This window comes from Podarcis muralis, chromosome 1 (assembly GCF_964188315.1).
Source record: "Podarcis muralis chromosome 1, rPodMur119.hap1.1, whole genome shotgun sequence".
NCBI classification, from domain to species: domain Eukaryota; kingdom Metazoa; phylum Chordata; class Lepidosauria; order Squamata; family Lacertidae; genus Podarcis; species Podarcis muralis.
The window spans coordinates 2446457-2464334 of record NC_135655.1 but is presented as its reverse complement, the minus strand read 5'-3'; the positions used below and the strand labels follow the sequence as shown (position 1 = coordinate 2464334).

Genomic DNA, 17878 nt, shown 5'->3' with positions numbered 1-17878 from the left:
TGACTTTGTGATGGAGGAAAAGTAGTGTGTGTGCGTTGAGAGCATGTTGTCATAATTGTGTGTAGGGGTGTGGGGGGCGAGAGAGAGAGAGAGAGAGAGAGAGAGAGAGAGAGACTCCAAATGTCCCTATTTTCCAGGGACAGTCCCGGATTTATAGGAGCTGTCCCAGTTTCTGATTTGATCCTAGAATGATCTGATTATTATTAGTTACAGATAGGTAGCCGTGATGGTCTGCCATAGTCAAAACAAAAAAAAATCCTTCCAGTAGCACCTTAAAGACCAACTAAGTTAGTTCTTGGTATGAGCTTTCGTGTGCATGCACAAAATATCAGTGTATCTGAAGAAGTGTGCATGCACACGAAAGCTCATACCAAGAACTAACTTAGTTGGTCTTTAAGGTGCTACTGGAAGGATTTTTTTTTGTTCTGATTATTATTATTATTATTTTATTATTACTATTAGAATTTGTATATCACCTTTTACCTGGAGGTCTCAGGGTGGTTCACAGAAAAGATCACAATATATAAAATCAAAATAAAAACAATAAGCCAATAACACCCCTCCCATCCCAAAGAGCCACATTTTGAAAGGGTATAGGATGTCAATCAGGTCAGGCAAAGGCCTGGTTAAAAAGGAACGTTTTTGCCTGGTGCCTAAAGGTGTATAATGAAGGCGCCAGGCGAACTTCTCTGGGGAGAGCATTCCATAGACAGGGAGCCACTGCAGAGAAGGCCCCGTTCTTGTGTTGCCACCCTCCAGACATCACAAGGAGGAGGCACACGAAGGAGGGCCTCAGAAGATTATCTCAGGTTCATATGGAAAGTGGTGGTCCTTGAGGCATTGCAGTCCTGAGCCGTTCCTTAGGACATCCCTATTTTCACTGGAGAAATGTTGGAAGGCTTCCTGCATATGTGTGTAGGAAGGACTTGCGCATTTAGGATGCAATTTAGACAAATTCATGGACGGGAAGGGGGGGAGGTAAAGGACCCCTGGACGCTTAAGTCCAGTCAAAGGCAACTATGGGGTTGTGGCGCTCATCTCGCTTTTAGGCCAAGGGAGCCGGCGTTTGTCCACAGTCAGCTTCCCAGGTCATGTGGCCAGCAGGACTAAACTGCTTCTGGTGCAACGGAACACCGTGACGGAAACCAGAGCACATGGAAACGATGTTTCCCTTCCCACTGCAGTGGTACCTATTTATCTACTCGTGCTGGTGTGCTTTCGAACTGCTAGGTTGGCAGGAGCTGGGACAAAGCAATGGGAGCTCACTCCGTTGTGGGGATTCGAACCGCCAACCTTCTGATTGGCAAGCCCAAGAGGCTCAGTGGTTTAGACCACAGCACCACCCGCGTCCCTAGAATACAATAGTGCACAATGAAATCAGCTCTCGAAATATCAGCAAAATCCCTTGGGGAAAGGGCATTGATTACTACCAGTAATCAGTGTCGGAGGCAACAATGCTTCTGAATGGCAGTTGCTGGAGACCCCAGGATGGGTGGTTCCCTTTGTGTTTGCATCCTCCTTGCTGGTTCCCTGCAGGCCCCTGGTTCGCCCCTGCGAGAACAGGATGCTGAGCTAGATGGGCCATGGGCCCGATCCACCAGGCTCTTCTGAGGTGCCTTGGGGCGAGGAGAAGGAATGTGCAGGAGGAAGCAGGCTTTGCATCATCTCTGCATTACTTGCCTTGCGCTCCGCTTTGGATTCCCCACCTTCCGCAGTGATCTGAAAAGAATCCCTATGACACGGTTGCTTTTGTGCTCAACTCCACTGCGTTGTCGGAAGCCCAAATTGCCCGTGCAGAGAGGAGCCTCGGGGACCATTAACGTCCCTCCTGCTCGCTGGCGAGTCCCTGTTTAATAGCTCTGGCACTCATTGCCCAACGATTTGCCACCCATTACGAGCAAGCGCAGCTCCATCGCTCTCCCCTGAGGTGTACATTAGGCACTTGATCATCTTTCTTTCCTCTTCTCTCCGGTCTGCCTCGGAATGAAAACAGGCGGGAAGGACGGAGAGGCATTTCAGGAGCCTCACGGGGAGATGCTCTGGGGCTCCACAAGGCAGACCAGCCGCTTGTTGCTCCGGCTGTTCATAATAATAATAATAATAATAATAATAATAATAATAATAATAATATATTATTTATACCCTACCCATCTGGCTGGGTTTCCCCAGCCACCCTGGGCAGCTTCCAACACAATATTAAAATACAATAATCTATTAAACATTAAAAGCTTCCCTAAAGAGGGCTGCCTTCAGATGTCTTCTAAATGTCAGGTAGTTGTTGTTCTCTTTGACATCTGCTGGGAGAGCTTTCCACAGGGCAGGCGCCACCACTGAGAAGGCCCTTACAGGGAACAGGCCTGGTTCCCTGTAACCTCACTCCTTGCAGGGCGGGAACCGCCAGAAGGCCCTCAAAGCTGGACCTCCATGTCTAGGCTGAATGATGGGGGTGGAGACGCTCCTTCAGGTCTACTGGGCTGAGGCCATTTAGAGCTTTCAAGGGCTCCCAGTCACCAGTCTAGCTGCCACATTCTGGATTAGTTATAGTTTCTGGGTCACCTTCAAAGGTAGCCCCACGTAGAACGCATTGCAGTAGTCCAAGAGGCAGATAACCAGAGCATGCACCACTCTGGCCAGACAGTGTGCAGGCAGGGAGGGTCTCATTCATTCAGAGCAGATTATTCAACCACGATGGGCAGCTGCTGGCAACCTGATGTTATGTCTCCCAGATGTTGTGTGCTACCACTCCCATCGACCAGAATGGTGATTTGGAGTTGCGGCCCAAAACATTTTGTGGAAAACCAAAATAGAGAGAGATGAGTTCTGGAGGCAGCAATGCTCCTGGGTACCAGTTGCTAGAAACCACAGGAAGGCGGTTGATTTCTGGTCCATCTGATGGGCTTCCCATTAGGGCATCTTCTGGGCAATTGTGAGGACCGGATGCTGGACTAGATGGGTGACTGGTCAGATCCAAAAGGCTCTTTTTATGCCCCAAAGGAAGGATGCAACTGTCAACTCAAGGGATATTAATGCCACCCAATTCAGCTTTGGATGAGCCTAGTCCCTACACTTCTCTCATGTAGGGATGGAGGATGTCAAACCTAGACAGCATCTTAAAAAGCAGAGACATCACCTTGCCAACAAAGGTCCGTATAGTTAAAGCCATGCTTTTCCCAGTAGTGATGTATGGAAGTGAGAGCTTGACCGTAAGGAAGGCTTATCACCGAAGAATGGATGCTTTTGAATTCTGGTGCTGGAGGAGACTCTTGAGAGTCCCATGGACTGCAAGAAGATCAAACCTCTCCATTCTGAAGGAAATCAGCCCTGAGTGCTCACTGGAAGGACAGATCCTGAAGCTGAGGCTCCAAGACTTTGGCCACCTCATGAGAAGAGAAGACTCCCTGGAAAAGACCCTGATGTTGGGAAAGATGGAGGGTGCAAGGAGAAGGGGACGGCAGAGGACGAGATGGTGGGACAGTGTTCTCGAAGCTACCTGCATGAGTTTGACCAAACTGCGGGAGGCAGTGGAAGACAGGAGGGCCTGGTGTGCTCTGGTCCAGGGGGTCATGAAGAGTCGGATGCGACTAAATGACTAAACAACAGGGATGGAGGAAGAATTCTGTTCCATTTCCATGGAAAATCAAACTTACTTAACTTACGCTTCCTGACACAAAATACAGACTGACACACAACCGCTTTCGGAAATTCGCTTTCTTCCAAAATTTGCAGTCTTGTTCTCCAGACTGATGTGTACAAGAATGGATTGAAAGGTGCATTTTAAAAATGGATATATTGGTGAAAATGGGTGGCATTAGGGATGATTGCACAACATTTATCATGAGGACTTTAAAAAATAACAATCATAAGCCGATCAGAAAATGCACAGAACCAAATTTAATATCGGGGGGGAAATGATAAACTGAGCTTGGCATATTTTCCCATCTGCACAGCGCTGGCAGGGTTGAATCAGGGACCCGATCCCTGTCTCTCAGCTCTTCCCTACAAAGAGATGTGCAGGATCAGGACCCATTACCTGCTGATGCCTCATTCTGCCTGTTGGCACCCACTGCATCCAAGGCATTATGGAACCTCTCATCAACATGACTTATTGACAGGCAGAGAAAAGTACACAAGGACATGCAAAATCCTTGGATTGCTCTTTGTCTTCTGTCTGGGATTGATTCCTGTCTTCATTTCGCAATCCTGGATCCTAGGCTGAACACCTCACTTGGTTTTTTTATTGCGTTGCAAAAGAAAAACGAAAAAGGATATTGCAAACCATTGTGCGAAATCTGGGCTCTTATGAGATAACTTGTAGAACAAGGTCTTTAAAACATCACGATTGTGCCCTCTGGCAGACAACTGTTTACAGAGTGGGCTCAGGAGGTTGCAAACAGTCTTGAGTTCTCGTTGAGTGTTTTGTTTTTAAACCATAAGGGCCATTTCATGTCTGTGGGAGGGCAGAGAGGCTTCAGAAGGTGAGATCCTGCTGGATTAGCCCAGTGGCCCCTCAAGTCCCCTATCCTGTCCTCACTGGGGACAACCAAATGCCTGGGGGCAGTGGCGTAGCGTGGGAGGTGCAGGGGGGGCCAGCCGCACCGGGTGCAACATCTGGGGGTTAGGGGGCACAAATCCACGGGTTAGGGGGCGCAAATCCACAGGTTAGGGGGCACAAATTACTTGCCTTGCCCCGGATGCTGACAACCCACGCTACGCCACTGCCTGGGGGAACCTGCAAGTGGGATTTGAGCACAAGATTAATAATAATAATAATAATAATAATAATAATAATAATAATAGTAATTTATACCCCACCCATCTGGGCGGCTTCCAGCAAAATATTAAAATACAATGCAGTGGTACCTCTGGTTGCGAACAGGATCCGTTCCAGAGGCCCGTTCGCAACATGAAAAGAGCGCAACCCGCAGCGGCGCGTCTGCACACGCATGGGTTCTGATTTGTTGCTTCTGTGCATGCGGGTGATGTCATTTTGCACATCTGTGCATGTGCGAGCAGCGAAACCCAGAAGTAACCCTTTCCGGTACTTCTGGGTTGCCGTGGGATGTATCCTGAAAGAACATAGCATGAATCGGACGTAATATGAAGTATGACTGTAATTCATCAAATATTAAAAGCTTCCCTGAACGGGGCTGCCTTCAGATGTCTTCTAAAAGTCAGGTAGTTCTTTATCTCTTTGACATCTGCTGGGAGGGCGTTCCACAGGGTGGGCGCCACCACCGAGAAGGCCCTGTGCCTGGTTCCCTGCAACCTCGCTTCTCGCAGGGAGGGAACCGCCAGATGGCCCTCGGGAGGCGGACCCAGGTGTCCGGGCTGGACGATGGGGGTGGAGACGCTCCTTCAGGTATACTGGGCCATTTAGGGCTTTCAAGGTCAGCACCAACACTCTGAATTGTGCTCAGAAATGTACTGGGAGCCAATGCAGGTCTTTCAAGACTGGTGTTATGTGGTCTCCCCTCCTGGGGTTTCCAGCAACTGGCATTCGAAAGCATTCCTGCCTCCAACTGTGGAGCCAGAGCAGAGCCATCCCAGCTGTAGCAGCCAATAGGCTTTTCCTCCTCCACCAATTTGCCTCCTTCTCTTTCAAAGCCATCTAAGTGGGTGGCCGTCACTGCCTCCTGGGGGAGTAAGTGCTGCCAGGCGCTGTGTGAAAAAGTGCTTTCTTTTATCCATCCTGAACCTTGCAGCAATCGGCTTCAATGGATTTCCACGACTTCTTGCATTACAACAGAGAAAACCCTTTCTGTATCCACTTTCTCCATGATTTTTATAAAGTGCCTCTTCCCTGGCCTTGTTTCTCCTTGGAAAAACTACATTCAGAAGGCTTTTGATCTATCCTTAAACAAGCTGCCAACTTTGGGTTCATCTACTTTTTTGTCTGGGTATCTTTCTTTTCTTCTGAGGCCCCTTGCTGTATTTATTTTTACAGAAGGACCAAAGTTCAGTGGGAAAGCCTTTATTTTCAGTGCAAATTGTTGCATTTGCAACCTTCAGGTTTTCAGAAGAAAAGTCCCAACAAGACAGCATTAGATAAGGGGAAGGGCCACAGACCGTTAAACTATAAAGCACCTGATTTGCATGGCGAAGGTTACCGGTTCAATCCCGGGGGCTTGCAACATTCCCTGTCTGGAAGCCCCTGGGCAGCTGGTACCCTCAAGTCCATTGAATACCTCAGAGACATCCACTGTAAATGATGGCACTGAATTGAATGTGTTTCCTTGTGGGGCCATGAGAACAAAGAAGAGAAGAAGAAGAGTTTGGATTTGATATCCCGCCTTTCACTCCCCTTCAGGAGTCTCAAAGCGGCTAACATTCTCCTTTCCCTTCCTCCCCACAACAAACACTCTGTGAGGTGAGTGGGGCTGAGAGACTTCAAAGAAGTATGACTGGCCCAAGGTCACCCAGCAGCTGCATGTGGAGGAGCGGAGACGCGAACCCGGTTCCCCAGATTACGAGACTACCGCTCTTAACCACTACACCACACTGGCAAATCCCCTGTAATTCTCTCCTGCCTGCCCTGGCCTCCCTGCAAAGGGAGATTTGATTATCAGACTGACTGTTAGTTATTAGCTTCCGCTTTTAAGTCCAAATGAAAGTTGGAGGCTATAAACCAGCAGAGTAAATTAGAAGTTTCCACAGGAGCCTTAAGGACGGTTCCTGCAATGTTTAAATCTCCCGCAAGGCCAAGGAGAACAGAAGTCTCTTTTTTCCTAGCTGTGCCATTCAGGGTGGCAGTTTCAGAGTCCTGCAAGCCATGTATCTGGTTCCTCTTTGAAGCTCTGACCCTCCAACAGGCAAAGTTCAAACCAAGCCATCCCTCACCTTTGATGCTCTGAGGCTCTGGTTCAATTCACACAGCCAGTTTAACACATCAGAGCTCTCATGACGTGACCTTCTGGGTCACCCGGCAAATGTTCTGTGGCGTCTTGGGCACCATGTCGAGACCTTCACGTGCCACCTCCTCGTTCAGTCGGCAGTTTGGAGAGCCAGCCTATGCAGAGAGATAAACGTTCTTCCTGGAGTTTGCCGGGCTTTTGAGTTTATGAGGAACAGCGGTAAATGGGGACATGGTAGAAGTTTATCAGATAATGAGTTGGAAGGGCCCTCTTGTCCAGGGTTCAGCAACCTTACCACGCCTCAGGCCGGTGTCTCCAGCGCTGCTCGCGTGGCGGGCAGGAAGGCGGGGGAGCGTGCGACCATACACGTAAGGTAAAGGTAAAGGTACCCCTGCCCGTACGGGCCAGTCTTGCCAGACTCTAGGGTTGTGCGCCCATCTCACTCAAGAGGCCAGGGGCCAGCGCTGTCCGAAGACACTTCCGGGTCACATGGCCAGCATGACATTGCTGCTCTGGCGAGCCAGAGCCGCACACGGAAACGCCGTTTACCTTCCCGCTTGTAAGCGGTCCCTATTTATCTACTTGCACCCGGGGGTGCTTTCGAACTGCTTTTGACCATACACGTGCACACACGCTATTTCCGGCGCACTTCCGGGTCAAAGGAGTACCGGAAATAGCTTGTGCGCATGTGGACGGGCCTCCTCCGACCCAGATGTGCACCGCAACTAATGCTTGCGCATGTGCAAATAACGCTTGCACAAGCTATTTCTGGTGCTCCTCTGACCTGGAAGTGGGCAGCCATGCAGCGCAGTGCCGGTAAGAGTGGGCGGCGGCAGCGGGGGTCACTGCGGGCCGGATAAACGAGTCCCTCGGGCCTTATCTGGCCCATGAGCCTTCGTTTGGGGACCCCTGATCTAGTCCAACCCCCCTGCAATGCAGAAATCTCGGCTAAAGCATCCCTGACAGGTGGTTCATCCAACCTCTGCTTTAAAAACTCCAAGGAAGGAGAGTCCACCATCTCTCCTGGGAGTCTGTTCCACTGCTGAACAGCTCTTACTGTCAGAAAGTGTTTCCAAATGTTTAGTCGGAATCTCCTTTCAACTTGGAGCCATTGGTTCGGGTCCTCTGTGTCGGGGGTTCCGTACGACAGAGCTGAAATGCCTCTCCTCCTCCGGTCGTGTCTTCGGAATCCATCTAGGCTCTCCTCCGACGATGATTAACGACCTAAGCCTTTGATGAGGCTTAGGCACGCTCCCCCATTACGCAGAGTATCCAAATAGCAGAAGGAGCCGAGAAATGTGTGCTACATTGCTACGTTTATTCCTAACTACGCAGGACAGAAAAGAATATGCAACTGCTCTCTCTGTGAGAGACAGAGAGAGAGAAAAGGCACAAAGAAACAGGAAACCAGAAACATCAACATCCGTCTCCCGTGAGACTTCCAGCAGTTTGGAATGTCTGGAATGTCAATAGAGTCTAGTGACTCCAAAAACGGCACAGTGGCATAACAGAAATCTAACACTCCCCTCCAGAGCAGGAGAAAACAAGCTTGCTCCCTCTTCCATCTGACAGCCCTTAATATATCTGAAGATAGCTCTCTATCTCCTCTCAGTCTCCTCTTTTCCAGGCTAAACATACCCAGCTCCTTCAACCGTTCCTCATCAGGCTTGGTTTCCAGACCCTGGATCCTCTTGGTTGCCCTCCTCTGTGTTGGGAATCAAGCCTTTATCAGGAGAAACTGGCAACTCTCCCATGCTCCCGGCTTGATCTCCTGTTGACCTCCCTGTCTGCTTTTCCCCAGCAAGGTCCAGGCAGAGGTTGCGATAGGCGATCCTTCTCATACGTGAGAAGAACACACCCCTCTTTCCTGCCCCCCGGGCAAGGGAAAGAGATAGACAGAAACGTATTTACAGGCTTTTATTTCTGTCTTTGCAGCGTTACAAAAAACATGACTGCTCTCTTCAAATTCTAGCAGTCGAGAGAGACTCCTCCTGTACTTCCTGTACAGTTCATATTACACTCTGAGCTAATTCCGGTCCTTCACACTGTGAATAGACTGTCCCTCTGTTTCCCACGGAACAGTCCCAACATTCCCATTATGTTTTGCTTTCAAGCTACCAGCAGCTCGCAGGTGCATTGCTTCTATATCGTAACACTCTGCACACCTTCTAGCTTGTCCACATCCTTCTTAAATTGTGGTGCCCAGAACTGGACATGGTATTCCAGGTGTGGTCTGACCAAGGTTGAACAGAGTGGTACTATGACTTCCCTTCAGAGCCGGACCACGCATGAGGCAAGCTGAGGCAAGCGCTGCCCCGGGCAGCAGAATACCATAGGGTGACACCCATTTGAGTTCCCTGCCTGCCCTGCTACCACCACCACTTGTGGAGAAGCAGAGCCTGAAGTGGTGCCGGTTTCTGGTGAGATCTCACCAAAATCTCGCCAGATCTCACAGGAACCGACTACTGCTTCACAAGTACCACCACACAACCCAGGTAAAAGTGTCTGTGCCAGTGGGGCAATGCCATCCCTGCTTCACTTGAACTGGACGTGACACTTCAATCGATGCAACCTAAAATGGGATTGTTTATTTTTTATGCTGCTGGATCGCAACCTACCACCTCCATCCCAATCTACCATGTCTAGTTTATGAAATGGGCAAACATGTGCCAGGGTTTTATATTTATTCCTGAGCCGCCATGCCACAATTCTGACTTCAGCGGGCATCCCAGAATAGATATAGACATATCAAACCAAACCCACGAGGAGCCAAACTCGAAAGGGATCTTTTGTGGGTTCAGGAAAGCACAATATGGCAGCAAGGAGATGTCTAATTATTTTGCAACAGACACAGCCTGACCAAACTACAGATTGGAAGGAATAACTAAAAGCTGTTCATTAAACCACAGACTATTTAATACTGCTGGTTCCTTTATTTTTCAGTTATTAAAGCACTTGATCCGTCAATGACCCCCCCACACCCACGAGCTCCAGTTTAAACAGAAACACACCTGTATCTCTCCTTTCACTTCCATTATCACACTGACCTCACCGCCGCCGCCGCCAAATGTCAGGGCAGGATTAAGCCTACCCTGTACATTTCCTCCCGCAGTCAAAACTCTGTTTTAAGTGTTCAAAGCTTCCAGTAAATTAGCGCTGTGGGTCTTTTCAAAGACGCTTTGTCACGTCTATTCGACGCAGCCGATACGCCGATTATAGGGCTTTATGTCTGCACAAGGTAAATCGGAAACGTGAGCCTGGCAGGCTGCCTCTCCGTCGCAGGAGGCTCAAGACGGTAATTAATTTTTGCGTGGTTTGAATGGACTGGGCTCAAAATCCCAGGGGCTCATAAACTGGAAAGGTGCTCCACATGCCCTCCGAGCCTCGCAGGAAGATTGTTCAGCTGTGGAGCTCCATCCATCTCTTGAGATAAGGTGGTCGGATGCTTGGGAGATAGAATCATTGAACTACAGAGCTGGAAGGGACCCCAGGGTCATCTAGTCCAACCCCCCGCAATGCAGGGATTGCAAGTAAAGAATCCCCAATAGGTGGCCATATGACCTGCATTAACAAACCTCCAAGGAACAAGAGTCCATCACCATCTGAGGGAGACTGTTCCACGGTGGAACAGCTCTTGCTGTCAGAAAGCTCTTCCTGATGTTTAGTCAAAAACTCCTTTCTTGTAATTTGAAGCCATGGGTTCGAGTCCTACCGTCCAGAGCAGGAGAGAACAAGCTTGCTACCTCTTCCATATGACAGCCTTTAAGATATTTGGATAGATGGCTATGTTGTCACCTCTCCATCTTCTCTTCTCCAAGGTCAGAGGGCTTCTTCTTCTTCAGCGATCCCTCATAGCTGAGTAAGATTGTCTTCCATAAACACGGTCTTAACAGAGAGTCTGTAAGTGACTGTGGAGGCCAATTCTGGATCCACATGTCCTTCCACAGGGGGGACATTGGTTTCCGGGCGGGAGTTCATCACGGTGTGGATTTGCCAAGCGTGTCTTCCTCTTACCACGTTTCTCCCTTGCGTCCTGAGTTCGAGTGTCTTCAAAGCCCATGACACCTTTGGTCAAGGCTGTTCTCCAACTGGAGCACTCGCAGGCCAGTGTTTCCCAGTTATCAGTGCTTATACCACATTTTTTTTTAGATTTGCCTTGAGAGTCTTTAAACCTCTTTTGTTGACCACCAGCATTACGCTTTCCATTTTTAAGTTTGGAATAGGGTAGTTGCTTTGGAAGACAATAGTCAGGCATCCACACAACATGACCAGTTGGCTTGTTGCAGGAAATGTACAGAGCGTCATAGAACTGTGGAGTCGGAAGGGACCCAAACGGTCATCTAGTCCAACCCCCTGCCATGCAATGCGATGCACCCTCTGATATTCGCACTTCTCTGAATTGCACGGTGCAGTCCTCCAGCCAAGGAATGGGTATGGAAATGGATATCCTAGAGTAAATGTCTCTCTCTGTGTATATAGAAATATTTTCTGTCGGGGTAAATTGCTTTGCAGAAAAAAAAGAAAAAAGTAGGTCCATTAGCCAAAGCTGCCTAGAAAATGTATTTATCAGCAGAAATTCTCATTATAATGCTGATGAATTTTCATGAGGATTTATAAAAATAGTTATTGCCAAGTTGCTGCAGTAATGCTGGACTGCCTCTCCTTGTATGCCCTGCGGAGGACCTTAAGGTCCACAAATGACAACACTTTGGAGGTCCCAGGTCGCAAGGTGTTTAGATTGGTCTCAACTAGGGCCAGGGCCTTTTCAGCACTGGTCCCAACTTGGTGGAACACTCTGTCACAAGAGGCTAGGGCCCTGCGGGACTTGACATCTTTCCGCAGCTGTTCCGCCTGGCCTTGGGTTTGGACCATTATGTTTCCCTCCCCTTATGGTTTTGATCTATGGGTGCTGTAAGGGTATCAGGGGGTTGCTCAAGAGCAATCAGGCAAATGCCTCCCTTGTTTGCTGTTTAGTCGTTTAGTCGTGTCCTCCTCTTCGTGACCCCCTGGACCAGAGCACGCCAGGCACTCCTGTCTTCCACAGCCTCCCGCAGTTTGGTCAAACTCATGCTGGTAGCTTCAAGAACACTGTCCCACCATCTCGTCCTCTGTCGTCCCCTTCTCCTTGTGCCCTCCATCTTTCCCAACATCAGGGTCTTTCCCAGGGTGTCTTCTTTTCTCATGAGGTGGCCAAAGTCTTGGAGCCTCAGCTTCAGAATCTATCCTTCCAGTGAGAACTCAGGGCTGATTTCCTTCAGAATGGAGAGGTTGGATCTTCTTGAAGTCCATGGGACTCTCAAGAGTCTCCTCCAGCACCAGAATTCAAAAGCATCAATTTTTCCCCAATCAGCCTTCTTTATGGTCCAGCTCTCACTTCCATTGGTGCCAAAAAAAACCCGACGGCCTCGGTCCAGTATATCTGAAGGAGCGTCTCCTCCCCCATCGTTCTGCCCGGACACTGAGGTCCAGCGCCGAGGGCCTTCTGGCAGTTCCCTCACTGCGAGAAGCCAAGTTACAGGGAACCAGACAGAGGGCCTTCTCGGTAGTGGCGCCTGCCCTGTGGAACGCCCTCCCACCAGATGTCAAAACGATAAACAACTACCTGACATTCAGAAGACATCTGAAGGCAGCCCAGTTCAGGGAAGTTTTTAATATGTGACATTTTAGTGTATTTTTCATCTTTGTTGGAAGCCGCCCAGAGTGGCTGGGGAAACCCAGCCAGATGGGCGGGGTACAAATAATAAATTATTATTATTATTATTATTATTATTATTATTATTATTATTATTATTACTTCACCATGCAGAGCGCCACTATTCCATGGCTCGCTCATTCACTGGCAGAATCTGTGAGTGGGCGGTCCTTAAACCTTCCCCAGCAGAGTAGTTTCTTGACGCCCAGTCTGCGCCTCCCCTCTCTGCGCAGAAGCCTACTGCGCAAGGAAGGCGTGGGTAACGGAGGACCTCTCTCCTCCCCGCTTTGCTCAGGCAAGGTGTCCTGGCACCGCCTCGCTTCCTCCAACCCCTGCATTTCCTCTCCACTAGAGGCGTGGCTACTCTCTTCTGCTGAGGAGGTCTGCTTCCCACAATCTTTGGGGGTTCTCTGTAATCCATCCGGCTTTCCCCCTCTCGCCCCTGAGCCGATGGCAGTTCCCTGACAGCTACTTTTAAAATGAGGCTGCATTTTAAATTGCATTTTGACCTGGGTTGCTCTGGCCAGGGAGGGCGGGGTATAAATACAAATTATTATTATTATTATTATTATTATTATTATTATTATTATTATTATTATTATTATTACTAGTAGTAGTAGTAGTAGTAGTATGGAATGGGAGGATTGAGAGAATCTGAAATTAACAGATCTGTCCCTGGTCTCTAGAATAAGCTGAGAGAATCTGAAATTAACAGATCTGTCCCTGGTCTCTAGAATAAGCCAGTGACGCACCTTTTTTTTTGCACTGGGAGGATGAAGCTGGAGTTGGGGAAACAAGATTTCTGGGGTTGGACTAGATGACCTCTGGATGTCATCTTCAATTCTTTGATTCTGTGCTGCAGGAAAGGCAGATGAGTCCCTGCTCTTTCCCTCTTCATCCAGCAGGGGTCACGTTTGCTTAGTTTTGGCACGGAAGGTTCTGTGGACTTTCTGCTATCTGGGAAAAGGAAAGAGAGGAGCATGGAAGAAACTCGCTCCACTTCTTAGGATTGTGCCTGCTCGAGAGATCCTGCTGTGCACATCTTAAGTTCCATAATTGTGTCATTAATGGAAGCAGCAAAAAGGGAGAGAGGATCAGTTGGTGCAGGAAGGTGGAGAGTGACTTGCGATGTGAAGAATGGTCTCCTCCAACAGACCCCAGCTGCTTGAAGATGTGAAAATCACCCTTTGCGTATCTAATTCAAAGGACGGCATGCCTTCCCCGTTGCACAGACAGAGGAGCGGAATTTGCATCTGCATTTATTATCAGCTCTTCATAAAATATATATTGCATAATAAAGGCCAAGCGGGCAATACAAAGCATCTTTCAGGCTGGCTGCAGCCGGCCGTAACTCGCAGGGTAAATATTCCTCTTTGTTTAGGATTTATAAACCACAGGCCTCGTAAGGAGAGGAACCAAAACTTGCGAGGGGGTCAGCGAATTCGCCCCCCACCCATCTTCAGAATTGCAGTTTGGGGAACAGCCAGGGCCCTAAACCCCACAAGGAGCGTCCAGGAGGCTCGTGGAGTCGTGGAGTTGGAAGGGAACCCCAGAGGTCATCCAGCCCAGCCCCCTGCAGTGCGTGAATCACAGCTAAAGCATCCCTGACAGGCTCCCTGCTGCTGTAAAGGGCTGTGCACCTGGGACAGGTGATGCACTGGAAACCAAACACCTGAAACAGTTGTGTAATGAAGTTTGAGGCTAGACCTACATAAGAAATTAAGAAGATCCTGCAGGATGAGGCCAATGGCTCATCTAATCCAACACTTTTCTCCCAGGGGCCAACCAGATGCCCCCAATGTGAAACCTGCAAGCAGAGCATGTGCACAAGAGCGCTCCCCACCCTCCTGTGGTCACCAGTAACTGGTATTCAGAAGCATTGAAGAAGAAGAAGAGTTTGGCTTTGATATCCCACTTTATCACTACCTTTAAGGAGTCTCAAAGCGGCTAACATTCTCCTTTCCCTTCCTCCCCCACAACAAACACTCTATGAGGTGAGTGGGGCTGAGAGACTTCAGAGAAGTGTGACTGGCCCAAGGTCACCCAGCAGCTGCAGGTGGAGGAGCGGAGACGCGAACCCGGTTCACCAGATTACGAGTCCACCGCTCTTAACCACTACACCACACTGGCTCTCAGAACTATGTGAGTTTCCGACATAGAGAACAGGATATTGGACTCGATGGGCTCTGGTCTGATCCATCACACTCCTCTTGGGATCTTGTGCTCTTAGTGGTGATCCCAAAAGGAGCAAATTCTTGAGCAAAACTGTCCTCCCCACAAACGGCCATCTGTGATCATCTGTGATTCCTACTGCAGTTTGATGTGACTGGATACATAGAAACTCTTTTTGGAAATGAAACATTCTCCAGACCCATTAGGTATTATTCAAAACTTTACTTGCAGAACTTCCTTCAAAATGATACAGAAACATCAAATGATGCATCCACAGGACATATGCCAGTCCGAGGCATAAACTCAGCATTTTGCAACATATGAACTAATTCCAACAGTCCTAGAAGCAGAAGCCTGTCTCTCCCTACAATCTGCATTCCAACCTGAGGCTGTTTTCCTGGAGAGCTGCCTTTCTTCCACGGAGTCTGAGAACAAAGACTCCAGCCACCCCCTTTCCAGGATGGCGGATTTGCAATTCAATACCTCTCATGTGATCTAAGGTTAAACACGCACGCGTTGGCTAGCAGAAAACAATCATCAATTATCAACTCAGTTAATGCTCAGAGTCCCTTAGAGTTAAACCCTTTCACCCCTACCACTGGCATTCACATTTCAGTGAATATTAAACAATTATGCTTAACAATTGCTTCATTGCAGAAGGAGGGGGAAAAGTTGACCTTTGGGACCCCCTCCCAACTCTGCAGCCCTTTTTAATTTCTTTACAAACTTTGTTGTTGTTGTTTAAAAAACAAACCATCCCCAATTACCGCCACCCAGTTCTACGATATGACGCTGCGATCTCTTCCTCCGAGAATGTGGATGAATGCAAAAGTGTTCTTTCTTCCCTGAGCCATTTAAGAAAGGGGAGCGTAAACAGTTGTGTCTGCTTTCCCTGCCTCGAATTCTTTGCCAAATTGGTAATTATGAGAACGAGGCTTTGAGACTTGATGCGCCTGATCTTTCCGGGGGAGAGGAAATGCTTCCCCACCATCTGCCGGAGCGCCGTTCCCCAGTTCATTTCCTCCACCGCACCCTGACAGACTAATCGCTGTGTCTCCCTGTCTCTCTCTGTGTGTGTATTTATGGAAAGCGCAGAGAGCGCTAAACGAACACACAACATATCCGTTAAGGCCTTTGGGATGTGGCTGGGCTTTCTGGAGTCCCTGTCTGCACAGGAAGGCTATAGCTCTGTGGCAGGACATCTGCTATGAATGCAGAAGGTCCCGGCGGCATTTCCTCGTAGGGCTGAGAGCATCCCCTGCCCCAACCCCCTGGAGGGATGCTGCCAGTCAGTGCAGGTTATACTAAGCAAAATGAACCAATGGTCTGGCTCATTATAAGGTACGTCCCCACGTCCCCAAGAGGCATATGTTTCGTGCGTCGTCATCATCATCATCATCATTTTTAATTTGTATACAGTGCTACCTCGGGTTAAGTACTTAATTCGTTCCGGAGGTCCATTCTTAACCTGAAACTGTTCTTAACCTGAAGCACCACTTTAGCTAATGGGGCCTCCCGCTGCCGCTGCGCTGCCGGAGCAAAATTTTTGTTCTCATCCTGAAGCAAAGTTCTTAACCCAAGGTACTATTTCTGGGTTAGTGGAGTCTGTAACCTGAAGCATCTGTAACCTGAAGCGTCTGTAACCCAAGGTACCACTGTACCATCTTTCTATCTTACAATACTCAAGGCGGCTTACAAGCTGAAGAAAGAAAAAATGTACATCTCATAACAATCTAATGCAATACAAAAATGTGATAATAAAACATAGCTTTAAAATAAGCAACCTGCATCGGAAAAGTAACATTCAACAATCATTAGAATAGTATAAAATAGAAATATCGACATATAAAAGTTAAACAGAAATCCACTCAACAGTTACAATAAATAATTTCTAAACAATAATCAATAAAACAACGGCAAGCCACAGTACATAAAATAATACAATACAAATTGAGAAGCAGAGACTGGAGGGGGGAGCAAGGCAGGGGGAAGGAGGCCTTGCCTGACAAAGTCTCTCCCCTCACAGTTCTTCCTCCAGAACCAAAACGGGGAGCTGTGTCGCAATAAGCCAGTTGAGACGCTTGAATTTGCCAAGCGTGTCTTCCTCTTAGCACGTTTCTCCCTTGCATCCTGAGTTCGAGTGTCTTCAAAGCCCATGACACCTTTGGTCAAGGCTGTTCTCCAATTGGAGTGGTCACAGGCCAGTGTTTCCCAGTTGTCAGTGCTTATACCACATTTTTTTTTAGATTTGCCTTGATAGAGTCTTTGAACCTCTTTTGTTGACCACCAGCATTACGCTTTCCATTTTTAAGTTCAGAATAGAGTAGTTGCTTTGGAAGACGATAATCAGGTATTCACACAACATGACCAGTACAACGAAGTTGATGTTGAAGAATCATTTCTTCGACACTGGCGATCTTTGCTTCTTCCAGTACACTGGCATTAGTTTGCCTGTCTTCCCAAGTGATGTGTAAAAAAATTTGGAGACACCGTTGATGGAATCTCCCTTGCATCCTGAATTTGAGTGTCTTCAAAGGAGATGCTCTGAGAGCCAGTGTGGTGTAGTGGTTAAGAGCGGTGGACTCGTAATCTGGGGAACCGGGTTCACATCTCCGCTCCTCCACATGCAGCTGCTGGGTGACCTTGGGCCAGTCACACTTCTCTGAAGTCTCTCAGCCCCACTCACCTCACAGAGTGTTTGTTGTGGGGGAGGAAGGGAAAGGAGAATGTTAGCTGCTTTGAGACTCCTTAAAGGAAGTGAAAGGCGGGATATCAAATCCAAACTCTTCTTCTTCTTCTTCTTCTTCTTCTTCTTCTTCAAAGCCCATGACACCTTTGGTAAAGGCTGTTCTCCAACTGGAGTGCTCACAGGCCAGTGTTTCCCAATTGTTGGTGTTAATACTACAGAACAGAGTAGAATAGAGTAGTTGCTTTGGAAGATCATCATCAGGCATCCACAGAACATGACCAGTCCAACGAAGTTGATGTTGAAGAATCGTTGCAGCAATGATTCATTGGAAGTCCACAATTTCCAGCTCTCCCTCCCTCCCTCCCTCGCACACGCACACTTGCATTGCTTTGAGTTCAGCACCGCAATCTCTGTTCCGTATTGATCCTTCTGCTCAGGGGGAGGAGAAACCTCTTTGAACTCGAGAGATCCTGC

The 17878-nt window shown here is 48.4% G+C and overlaps 2 protein-coding genes across 3 annotated transcripts in view; both read left to right on the top strand.

The window, feature by feature from the left end:
- MIS18BP1 (MIS18 binding protein 1) overlaps nt 1-17878 on the top strand; it is a 641434-nt gene that overhangs the window by 192439 nt on the left and 431117 nt on the right. The gene's annotated exons all lie outside the window — the stretch shown is intronic.
- Nucleotides 1-17878, top strand: part of MDGA2 (MAM domain containing glycosylphosphatidylinositol anchor 2) — a 402177-nt gene that overhangs the window by 322565 nt on the left and 61734 nt on the right. The window lies entirely within an intron of this gene.